Below are 12,804 nucleotides of genomic sequence, written 5' to 3'. Positions count from 1 at the left end.
TAGCACACCGTGACCCTCAAAATTGTTCTATCAGACAGTGTGTGTATATACATGATGTACCGGTGGGACACATGAAGGCAGTGCGGGAGAAAGTGCAATTAACCCTGTCTCCATCAAGCCACAGTGATTCACTGCAGGCCCGCAGTTGGGTAGGTTGGGGTGCCAGTCAGTGATCTTCGTGTGGGGCACTGAGGCCTTGGAGACCATCTTGCCGCTGGGCCTGAGCAAAACACACACAACGGGCCTGTTGCCTGTTCACTGCCAAATCAATGGCTGGGCCTTTGATGTGCTGGTCAGTAGCGACAGGTCCCCTGGTCCCAACCGCCTCGAAGGTCCCCCAAGCTGGAGCTTTGCCTGAGCGGAGACACAGCCTCCCCCCTAACTATCCATCTCCCTTCACGCCTGCTAGGAGAAAACAGCTCTCCAATTTATAGGACACATCGCCTTTGAGGGACATAAATATCGCCACTCGGCAGCAGTGGTGGTTAGGGCGATGGTGATGGTGGCCGGTGAGCCATGTCTGTTGCTCTTGCTGCTGTGCTGTGGGTGCTCAGGGCAGGGTGGGGCTTCTTTACTGGGCTGTAAAAGTGCCACTCCGAACGGTAACAGAGACACGGGGGTGGGCAGAAGTCGGCCCGCGGTAGAGAGAGAGAGGGAGAGAGGGAGAGAGAGAGAGAGAGAGAGAGAGAGAGAGAAAGAGAGAGAGAGAGAGAGAGAGCTGGGGATGAAGATGTAGGGCATGGGCTGCTGGGTAGTGCGGTGCGGAGGCGCTCTGTCGGGTGATTAATGGAGGAGGCCAGGCTCATGATGAGCGGGATCTGAGGGAGAGGCAGCCCGCTCACCTCCTGCGGCTTTCATCACCCTTTCTCTCTTTCCCTTTCTTTTCTCCCTCTCCCACAATCATTTCAAAACCCTAATGATGGGGAAGGGGCAGAACATGGACTGTCACTGCAATACATCTGCACCACAGAGTTTCTCTTTAATGATGCAAGGATCACAGGGCTGAACTCCCAGAGAGTGAAAGCACTGATATGATGTATGCTTACTCTATGCTGTATTATAATTACTATCATTCTGTTACACTATCTGTTTGGATGAAGGTGACCACGAAATGGCTGATTATGATGGAGGTTCAATACAATAAAGCTATGTTTCTGGAGTCCACCATTTTCTGAGAGCCAAACTGTGCTTTTCCTTAAAGGTCTGACACCCTCAGCCCTGACAGGAAGGTCCCTGAAGCCAAAAGCTGGTGTGTCTGAAAAGCTATTGTGTGTGTGTTTTCCGGATAACCTTTCAATTAGCTAATGGGATAGGATCTAAAGAGCCTAGAGACACTTTCAAGTCGATCGATTCCTTAAATAGTCAATAAAGTGCTAGGGTACCACAAAATCCTTTGCATCAGACCATGCTGAAAAGACAGGACTGATCTCAGAGCCTTTTTCAATTTGGAGTCTCTGTTTTAAAACCTCCTTTAAATGGGCCTATACTCGGGACAGGCAAGACTAGGCAGGCAATACAACACCATGGCACAAGATTTTCCTGTTAACTAATTACGGTGTATTGAATTCAAACGAAAGCCGCTGCAAATGAAAGCAGGAGGAAATGTCCTTGTGGTGAAGAACCTGTGGTGTTGAATGTGTGCTATCAACGAAATTGAGATGTACAGAGGCCTGTTGGCCGAAATTAAACCTGCCATTTTTCACCAGGATGAATATTTCATACGCACAGCCTTCATATTCACATACAGATGATACTGCTAAAATATATATGTTCAATCAAATGCTAATCTGTATACATTGCAAACTCCAGTGCCAAAAAACAGCTGTTGCTGTAAATGGAGGCAGATAGGGATATGTGGCTGTGGTGACAGAGAGCGAAGATGAAGATGTTGAGCCTCTTCGCGTCGCACCACTGCGCCGCGCCACCAAAGGAGCTCCACCAGATCCCAGCTGCGCTCCTACACCTCCTTCCCTTCCCTCCATCCGCAGAGAATAAATTATTCACATACATGTCTGAACAGTTTTGTGAAACTAAAGATGTATTTTAAATATTAAAAGAGACATTCACAAAACCTCAGAAAAGGGAAGATTATGATGGTGCAGATCCAAGAGAGTATTTTAGAACCAGATTATTCAACAGGTGTGTCACTGTAACAGTGACTGACTGTGTGGCTGACATATCTGTTGATCAAAACTGTCATCTTACCATATACGGATTGTTTATGTGGTCAAGTAGTGAATGTGAGGGAATATTTCCTTAATGAAACTGTATGATCACCTATTTAACAGTTGATACAATGTTGTATATAGTGAAGCGTGTGCATACGTTAGTTAGAAAAGGAGATCATACGTGCAAACCTCAGAGAAGTTCATCAAAAAATGCATATTTGAATGTCATTACAAAGTCATCCTACAGGCTGATATCTGATCATAGAACAGCATCCTATCCTGAATGAGAAGAAAATGAGAGAAGCAGCCTCCAGTTAAAGACATGTCAACCTATTTGAATCACTTCATTTCCTTTCCCCCGAAAACTGACAGAGGCAGAACAGAGGATGTCTGATGCTCTATTAATTTTAATGACAGTGGAGAAAGATGGAAGACCGATACTGTGTGTGTGTGTGTGTGTGTGTGTGTGTGTGTGTGTGTGTGTGTGTGTGCTCTAAGCTGACTCTCTTACCCACCCCTCTTCTCCCTTCACAAGCTGCTGAGGTCAGACGGATTTCTTCATGGACTCTGCACAGACTCTACGCAAACCAAACCCTACCGCATGTCTCATTCACCCTCACACCTGCCCGGGTCCTGACATGCTCACACACACACACACACACCATGCCTGAAGACCGAGCTGAAGCTGGAGCTAAGGCTGGAGCTGGTGCCATGCCCTCAAACGGAGCTCCTCTGTCAGCGTCAGTGGCGCTACACGGCCCCATTCTCCCGGCTCCCCGGCAGGCGGGATGATGTAGTGGTGCGGGCCGGCCGAGTGTTCGGCTCTGATTAATACCCCAGAGCCTCTCCTCTCTTCTCCTCTCCTCTCCTCTACTCTCCCTCCACCTCCACCTCCAGCAGCCCTCCGCCGCTGGTCATCCACGATTGAGGAGCGCCATTACAGAGCAGGGGAGGGGGAAACAGAATTGAATAAAATCATGAAAAATTTAGAGGGCCCTCCGCTGCACGCGCGTGAGTTATGGCGCCACGGGAGCTTCCGAATCCCACCGCAACCTCACTTTCTCTCCATCGCTCGCTATTTCTTGCGCCGTCCTTCTCTCTCTCTCGGACCGTTCGTCTTCATGATTACCACACAACGCTGTCATCATGACATCTCCATCACTCTCAGGGGAGCCTCTTGAGTAGTTACTGACAGTCTGAGAATAATGTTTTAAAAAAAAAAACTGAACATTTACCTCAGCACTGTCTTAATTCCTTTACATCTAACAAATAATATGAGTCCATAATACTATTTTCAACCAGTAGGAAACTGTAAAAGATGCCACTGGCCTGTTGTATATATTGTTCTCAAATAAACTGCAGTTTGCCGGCCTGTATCCCCCGTGATGGAATGTATTTTTAAATATTCAAGATTTAAATATTAACGGAAAAGCTGCTTCTCCCATTGTTTCTTGGGATCCATCCCTGCTGCAATGAAATTAACTGTTACTTAACAGTCATCTGGAAGTGTTCAGCAGTGTTGAATACAGAAAGGGTGAATACTCTCATGAAGACTTCAATGTATATACTTCAAACAAATGGTAAGACATTTTAATCATATCCAAATAAAGTTCTAAATGCCATAGTCATTTGACTGGTAAACAGAACTCCATTATTTTGGTGTGGAGTAAGCAAGCAGGTACTGTGAATCTGACTGAATGATGTGGTAGAGGACATTAACCTTCACAATGGGACATCAGAAGCTCAAAGTCTGGGGTTTGAGGAGGTTGCAGACAGAAGCTGATTCTGAGTTGCACAGTCATCCTCTGCCTGGATGCATGCCAATCAATTATTTATCAGGCATTGCTTTAATAAAGTTGAGTTTTTTGCCTTTATTTCTGAAGCCACAGTAAAATCCTCAGAAGTAATGGTAGAAACGCATTACACAATAAATAGACAACTAGTCTTTATTTGGGATTGTGTTGGTGGGTTTGTTGATAGATACCTCGTATCTGCTACCCTTTAAGTCATTAAAGTAAAACCAGGCTGAAAATGGATAAAGGTGTGCGATTCTATTTGTTCAAGTGCTCTCTCTCTCTCTCTTACTCTCTCTCTCTCTCTCTCTCTCTCTCTCTCTCTTTGGAGTCCTGTCCTTTTCATGAAATGCAATATTAAGCTGAATCCATGGCAACTAAATTAATGTGTGGTAAAGAGCTGCTATTTTGATTCAATCAATATTGATTTGAATCAATAAATGATGCTGAACATAATTGTCTGTGGAAGTCTACATGATGCATTACCTGTAACTAACAAATCAGAGGAGGAAGAGAGAAAGAGAGAGCGAGAGCATAGTCTGAGAAGAGAGAATACTCTTAGGAACAGGCACTGGGCCAAGGAGATATCCAAAAAGCAAGCAATTGCAACAGCTTGCCTCGATGACTAATGAAGAAGCCTTCAAGGACTATTACCTAGCCCAATTAAAACATGATGCAATATGTTGTTTTCCAAAAGATGATTTCAAGTTTCGTTTTTATTAACCCTCCAGGAGATGCAAGATCATGCTGTCTCTTGGCGAGCTCTTAACAAATGGGAGCTGCATATGGCAGAAGTGCTGTGGGCCCAGTAAAGTCTTGACATGGACTTCATTGCACCATTAATAAATGTGCTGACCAAGTGATGCCAAAATAAAAAAAAACAATTAAAACATCGATTTCAAAAGTAAGTTTAATCGCCGAGTTTGTTTTTTAAAGAGCTGATTGCAAATTCCAGCAGTTATAGACAGTGTTTGATTTTCCGAAAATGGCCATGGAGGTATTTACACTTCAAAGGTGTCTGCAAAATTTTGGAACAAAATTTCGTTTAGAATTTGTTTTCCCATTGTACTCCCATTACCCAAGTACTTATCCATAACTAGTTGTATAGTTTCTTTTCTTTCTAAATAAAAAGCAGGCTTACCTTAAATTGACTGGTTTAAATATGCTAATATATTTTGATGTTTATACGGAGGGCCCAGTTGGTGGTATGCGTGCGGACGCACTAATCCGGGGGAGCGCGGTACCAGGCAGGGAGGCTCTGGGTTCCGAACAGCAGGGGTCAGCATAATTTACCAGCCCAGCCTCATGCACAGCAGCCAAGTTAGAGATGAAAGTGCCCATTTTCACCTGTAGAACAATCTCATTTTAGGATTTAACAGGATCTGTAAGCACTGGCATTACTGGCTCCCCCCTGTCAGCCGCCGCTGTAGAGCGGCATACACTCAAGAGAAGGGAAGAGAAGTGAAGAGAAAGGAAGAGAGAGACGGAGGCGTTCCAATACGCTGCCCGGAGACACTCAAAAAAATGACAAGCAAATTTCGGTAGAAAACACGGCTTGTGTTTTGCACACGTTTGGCCGCCAGAAAAATAGAAAAACTGCAAGAAAATGGCAGCACGTGCTGCTCCAAACCAGAACCCATACATATATAGTAATAATCCAGAGTCTGTCTGGAAAATGTCTTCACTAAGTCTGCCTTGTCTCTCAGCAAGCCTTCTCTTTCCGCTATCTCTCTCTCTCTCTCTCTCTCTCTCTCTCTCTCGCTCTCTCTCTCCTCTCTCTCCCCTTGTTGATTTCTCCACATAGCCTGGTTCCACTCTTATCTCTCTATGTGGTGACATCAAGGTGATATTATTCAAAAGCACTGAAAATGCAAATTCCCTCCCTCCTCAGATGATGACTGCAGGGCAGCAGTTTATCAGCTTGCATCTAGCCAGCTTGTCTGAATGCTTTAGTGACTCGCAGCCGATCATAAATTCATTGTGGGGACGAGGATGCGGCTCGAGTGAGGCGATGCATTCGACCATGTGTCCTAGGACACACAGTACATTCAGCAGGTGGAGTTACAGAGGGAGATAATGCCCCCCCCCCCCCCCCCCCCCTTTCCTTAATTCATAGATCTCCACGTCTAGCAGACGTGTGTTGACTAGTGTCTATTATAACACAAACCCCCCAGGGTGGGCAGTGTAAAGCATCTCTTTTAGACTGAAATGAGGCGCCTTACATAAGGTCTGAAAAGTTGTGATAGCTCTATTCAAAAGTAGCCTACATGTTCCTGAAACCTCCATGTAAAGCTTAAACGTGACTTGACTGAACAATGAAAACATTGTTATAGATATAGTTAAAGATAGGCTTCTTTATGATGTGAATGAATATCTATTAGTAACTAAATCTATTAGATATCAGGTGGACAATGGCGGTATCATAATGTCTCAGCATCCTCAGTTCAGGTTTGTATGAATTCAACCACTAAGTGCCTTAAAAATATGGTTCATTACGATGAGCACATCATCTCCAAATCCTCCATATCCAAATCGCTGACATAAACAAACATCTCGACGTAAGCTTCCAAATGGATGATGGGATTACTGAAATGTGCTTTTTATCCCCCAATCCTCCATGTCCAAATTACAGATGCATTTACCCACTGGAGATGATACACAGAGAGGCCTCCAAGAGTAGAGATTCTAGACTTGTTTGAAATTATTCATTTCCCCATCAGATCAATATCCACATGATGTTTAAAGCATTTTTGACCAAGGACTGGACTCTTGATGTCTCCAAACTCCTACAGAGAAATGCAGCAGAAACAAAAGCTAGTTAAAAGAGAAGGCAAACATGCTAAATGACATTAGACGAGCTCAAATGCTATATCAGAGAGAGAGAATTGTCTTAGATCCACCGTCTGAAACAAAGCTATCGGTTTCATAATGTTTTTATAAACATGGTAGATGTCTGTAAAAGGGACTTCTAAACCCTCTTTAGTAAGACTCATGGAGCATCCTCTACCTTGAAAGCAGTCACAACAATAAACACAGGGTTGTAAATCACAGGGTATTTGTATTCAATTACCATACAGCCGGATCAAATCAAGGATAATTGCTTAAGTGCATTATGTTGATTAATCTGTTCCTCTTGCTATAATAAGTAGTGAGCTGGCATATCTATTTTCTTTACAAACGACATGAAAAATGAGATCGGACTCTCTATCAACTTCTCTCTCCTATCTCTCCTCCCCCTTCCTTTGCCTCGACGGTAGGCTTTTAGCGAAGGCAAAATCCAGTCCGCATAAAAATGTCTCACGTAGTCCCATTCCCATTCATGTTAATCACTATCTCTGAGGCCGGGGATGCGGCCCTCCTCTGCTGTGGTGGGGGGGGGGGCGCTAATGTGGGATCCTAAGGTAGCAAATGGGCTATTTTTCAGGAGCACAGCTACTCCCATGTTTTATTCAGAGGAGGCTGACTCCACAGTATAGAGAGAACTGGTGGGCAGACCAGGTGAGTCACGAGTCATGTGACCTTATAAATCATAAATGGGCGCCGGTGCTTGGTGAACTAAGAAGGGTGTGTGTTTTTGGGTGCGTGTGTGTGTATGTATGTATGTGTGTGTGTGTAGAGGGGGGGGGGATGTGAGTGGTTCCACTGGTTAGCTATGTTCTAATTCTCTAACATAGCTGTCCCCTTTAACATGGCAGAGTGCTAAAATATGTCAGGGAGCTGGATGCTGCCGTGCTGTTTACGATGCCCTCCAGTCGCAATATATTTGGCTGGGGCTTTGAGAGGAGCTCTGACATCTGCCCATGGCTTATGTTGGTCAGGGCTCAGAGCTATGGATACTGCCATCCACTCTGGTGGACCGTACCTCCTGCATCGCTACCAGCTGCTGACACTGAGGCCAGAGTCCTCCATGTGTGCTCTGTGGCTTCAAGCCACTGTGGAGCCAGAGCAGGGAGGCTTTGAAAAGGGCCTGGGACATCCTGGTAGGATTTTTGCATGGCGTTTGATGTTCTGTGTGTGCCACATAAAACAACAACATTTCAGTTGTTTTTCAATTGTTCGACTGGCTTCAATTGCCTACACATCATACTGACTTGAATTCTGTTCGTAAATTAGGAGAACACATTTTCGCAAATGAGAGTCAAGTTTTTCGCTCAGTTTCGTTCAGTATTCGTCTAGCATCAATTATGTCATACTGGGTGCATCGAAACATACGCAGCAAAAATGACAGCTCTTCAATATTCACACAAATATACAAAAAATAGTAGTACATAGACTCCTACTCTCTCTTTCATAAATCAACTGACGCATCACTTCCTCAGTCCTCCGCTCGCCCCATCAGAAAGTTTTCCGCCTGTTTTTTGTTTTCCAATATTGGAGGGATGCTGTTCTTGTAATTGCTACATTACAATGTCCTGTTTCCAATCTCCCTTCCCCAGCAGGAGCAGCGTGTAGCGCAGTGTAGCGCTCGGGAGACGGAGTGATGGTGGCGGTGGGGCCTGGGTTGGCGCTGAAGTCAGGAGGAGAGGAGAGGAGAGGAGAGGAGATGTGTCATTAGGAGGCCCCAAGAAACACTAATGCTCGCTGTCTGGCTGAGTGGGCGCCTCCATCACAGCGTGTTGGTGTAAGCTGTAATTACACCTCACAAATAAATAGGAAAAAAACAAAGAAGAGAAAAAAAAAGGAGGGGAAAATGGAGGGGAAAAGGCACACCAAAGATGCATCCACAGAGGCCCATGTTCCACTGAGAATAACAGAATCACTCAGTCTTAAGGATGGCTGGAACTATGGAGTGTCACGGTCGTCAGCTCTGATATTGGTAGGCTAGATGGCTGGGTCCATAAGTCATGCTCTGAAGAACTACATTCCATTCATTCAGTTGCATTTAGCCTACTTCAAAAAACAAACAAGTTGGGCTAGTGCGTGCAAGCCTAATGCATATACTCCAGAAAGGACACCCCTATTAAAATGGTCTCTTAAGGTTTTCAACAGTGAATTATCTTCCAAAAAATGGAATATATGACAGATATATTTTTAAGCAGTACCCTAAATGAGGTACTTACCATGCACTATTATAATCCCTTTAGGACATGAATTCATATTTCACATTTTGAACACACTACGAGCATTTATACATATATCCACTACCCCCCACATACACCACTTCAAACATATATTTACACATATATGCATACACTCCAAAACACACACATCAGCAACTGAAACATGGAGTCAGCTTGAAACAGAGATGATCTTTCAGCAGTGAAGTCAGAGATAAAAATGCACTTGACCTTTAAATCACTCAGTGCCTTGAAGCGGCTCATGTAAAGCAGTTTTCTTCTCCATCAGCTCCCTGTGTGACAAAGGGAAGGAAATTAAAGACTTCATTCTGCCGAGCTGAGCCACTATCACGCAGCACGACTGAGGACTCACGCCAGATTCCGCGCTCACATTCACTCTCGCTCTCACCCAAGCGTGCCGCTTTTTGAATTAGAGGGCAAACATTATTCCTCTCGCGCCATCTTTTTTCGCTCCACTTTTGCGGTGTTTAAGCAGTCAGACAGAGACAAAGAGAGAGAGAGAGAGAGAGAGAGAGAGAGAGAGAGAGATAGAGAGAGAGAGAAAGAGACAGAGAGAAAGAGGGAGAGAGAAAGAGACAGGGAGAGAAAAAGAGAGCAGAGGGAGAGAGAGAGACAGGAAGAGAAGGAGAGAGAGCGAGAGAAAGAGACAGGAAGAGAAAGAGAGAAAGAGACAGAGAGAAAGAGGGAGAGAGAAAGAGACAGGGAGAGAAAAAGAGAGCAGAGGGAGAGAGAGAGACAGGAAGAGAAGGAGAGAGAGCGAGAGAAAGAGACAGGAAGAGAAGGAGAGAGAGAGACAGAGAGCAGAGGGAGAGGAAAAGGGGCACCAGCTGTGTGATACAGTATGTACACTGTCATTCTAGCGACGGAGCCTTCAAACACGACTGTAATGAAATGAGCAGATATGTAACTGCGATAATAGACAGACGAGCCCCTCAAGTGGGGCCCTGGAGAGGAGGCAGGATCAGCGAGGTGATACAGGGGAATTAGAATGAAATGACTTCAGTTCGTCTGCCTCTTCATACGAGGCGCTGGAGAAAAGCACAACTATCTCATTCAAGGCCTGTGCAGACGAAGCCGGGAAAAGCCTCCCGCCGCGATGGAAATTCTCTGTCAATATGCATTCTGGCGCCCTGTTCTAAATCTGCCCACCTACCCCTCCGAAGAGAAATTATAATGTGAGAAGAGGCCACAGGCATTTTTAGCTTCATAAAAATCACAGGCTGTCTCGCCTGTTGCCTCTCGGATCCTGTAATTCTACACTTTTCCCCTTAACCTTCACGGGACAGGGGCATTCTCTCCCTCATCGCCATGAGGCGGACGTCAGTGGTAACTCTGGTAAAAGATGAAGTCATTTTGAAAATGTGCAGAAGCCTGCTTTTTACGAATGAAATTGCAAATAGGAAATAAAGTTGGGATTTCCTTCTTCCTGTTAATCTTGCATATGAGGACGTCATGTAGGCCACATGTTACTGACTGGGCCATTTCTCTTTGTTTCACTGTTGTTTCACTGCCCTTCACTTACCATCATGCAATCTTTGAGTGTTCTGTTTATAAATGGAGTGAGACACTACTTAATCTTTTTTTTTTGTAAATGCACTCAGCTATAAAGGTCTTGATGTTATTTCTTGCCTTCATTTCTTGGGTATTATTTCCTATTTTCCAACAGATTTAGCTAAATTAGATCTGCTAATGAAATTGTGATATCTATTATAATTACATATTGTGTATTATAAAGCGTGTAAATCAAATTAGCTCTGTATTCTCCAAGCCAACCCTCCAGGGGCTCAGGAAGGCGGAATGAGGGAGTGAAGGAGAGTGAGAGAGAGAAAGAGAGAGAAAGAGTGTGAGAGAGAGCAAGAGTGTGAGAGAGAGAGAGACAGAGCGAGGGTGTGAGAGAGAGAGAGTGCGATTCGGCTAGGAAATCAGCTGCATTCTAATACTGCCTGATTACATCTCATCCCTAAAATGTCAAGTGCATTTCCATTTAAAGTGCTTGCTTAAACAGGCATGAAAAAGGGTGACGCCCAGGCCTCATGGAGCGCTGGGACTGATGGAGGCTCTCCGAGTGCCCGGCGGCAGGAGCGACGGCGGTACGGGTGGCGGCAGACGTGGTGGTAGTGCTGGCAGTGGCATGGAAATCACCCGCTGCTGCTGCTACTGCAGCTTCTTCTCTGTCATCTTCGGGAAAACAATGCATTTTAAAGACGGGTCCTCTTCCTGAGAGAGAGAGGGAGAGAGAGAGAGGGAGAGAGAGAGAGAGAGAGAGAGAGAGAGAGGGGAGAGAGAGACAGAGAGAGAGAGAGAGAGAGAGAGAGAGAGAGACACCCCCACTTGCTTCCTCATGCCAGGCTTCCCTCAGGGATTGTTCACACAGAGCACACACATCCCCTCCCCCATCCTAAGCACCCCAACCCCACCATAACCCAACAGTCCTGCTCCCTCTGCAGCAATGAGCCTACATAAACACATAAATACATAAACACATAAACACACACATATAAATACATACACACCTATGTATACACACATGCTTCCAAATAGACATGCATACACACAAATGCATACCATATGTATATGTATGTATATATATACGTACACACACACACACATGTCCACTTGCACAACACACACACCCGTCTACTCTCCCCCCCCCCCCCGAGTAACCCTTATCCCCCCTCGCCTCCGACCCCTCCTTCTGCATGGCTAACTAATAGCAGCCGGCCTCTATTAACAGCCATGAACAATGGCACGTGGGCTGCACACTTAATGCAGACCGGGGGTCATACTCGTGCACCGTGGAAAATAGGATGTTTCCAATTGAGTGAAAGCCTTCTCTCGAACACGTCTATATTACAGCCCAGACGCAGACGAATGGTGGAATGCGCTGAACTGATCTGAATTCATAATAGGGTGATAATGCACCATGGCATAAGCGAGAGCCAGACACATTTTTCCAACAATCGTTTTGCAGACACACACTGAGACAGCATAAAATAGCAAACAGCCAAGTAACCAACTCTCCACATTTACTCAGGGCTGCTCCGCAGAAAAGTGCCCAGCTAGGGCCTTCCACATGGAGAGATGGTGAGCAGCTGAAAGGGGACATTTTTAAAGCTCAGAAGCTCGAAAGCAAAACTAATTTTCCAACTCCTAGGGGTTTCCAGAGAAGATGTGTGGGTCAAAAGGTGAAGTCCTGATAGAGATCTTAGAATTAAACACATAATAACAGCAATCTCATGAAGAAATTACTAGATAATGAATTTCGCTCACAGGCATATTTATCATAAGCAGGCATCTCAGTTGCGGGGATGGACTTGACTGGTAAAAGTCAGACTGGATGCATTAATAATCTCTCTGTACTTTCAATAATCATCAGACAGATGTCTAACACTGATAGTCTCAGGTGTAGGCACAGAGGTAAGAGAATATCTGGTATCTATTAGATTTAACTGAATTATATGGCATTCAATATAAACCTGTGGGTTAGCCATAAGCCCTGTTAGTTAGCATAGGCCTACAAGTAACAAAGTGCTTTCCTCAAATCAACTGATGTTGAAATATACTAGTGTTTTTTATGGTATCTCATTGACAAACATGTAAGAAACAGACATTCATTGAGATCCTAGCAACACCATCCACAAACTCATATTCAGTATTTGGAGTAAGATGGCTATGAGCTAATTGGTTTTAGAGAGCCAAAGTACAGACAATCTGGGAGCATTCTCACACTAGGCCAATGAGACTAACATCACGGACATTCAGAGG

The sequence above is a fragment of the Clupea harengus genome, chromosome 7, assembly GCF_900700415.2.
Source record: "Clupea harengus chromosome 7, Ch_v2.0.2, whole genome shotgun sequence".
Lineage (NCBI taxonomy): Eukaryota > Metazoa > Chordata > Actinopteri > Clupeiformes > Clupeidae > Clupea > Clupea harengus.
This window is presented reverse-complemented; position numbering follows the sequence as displayed.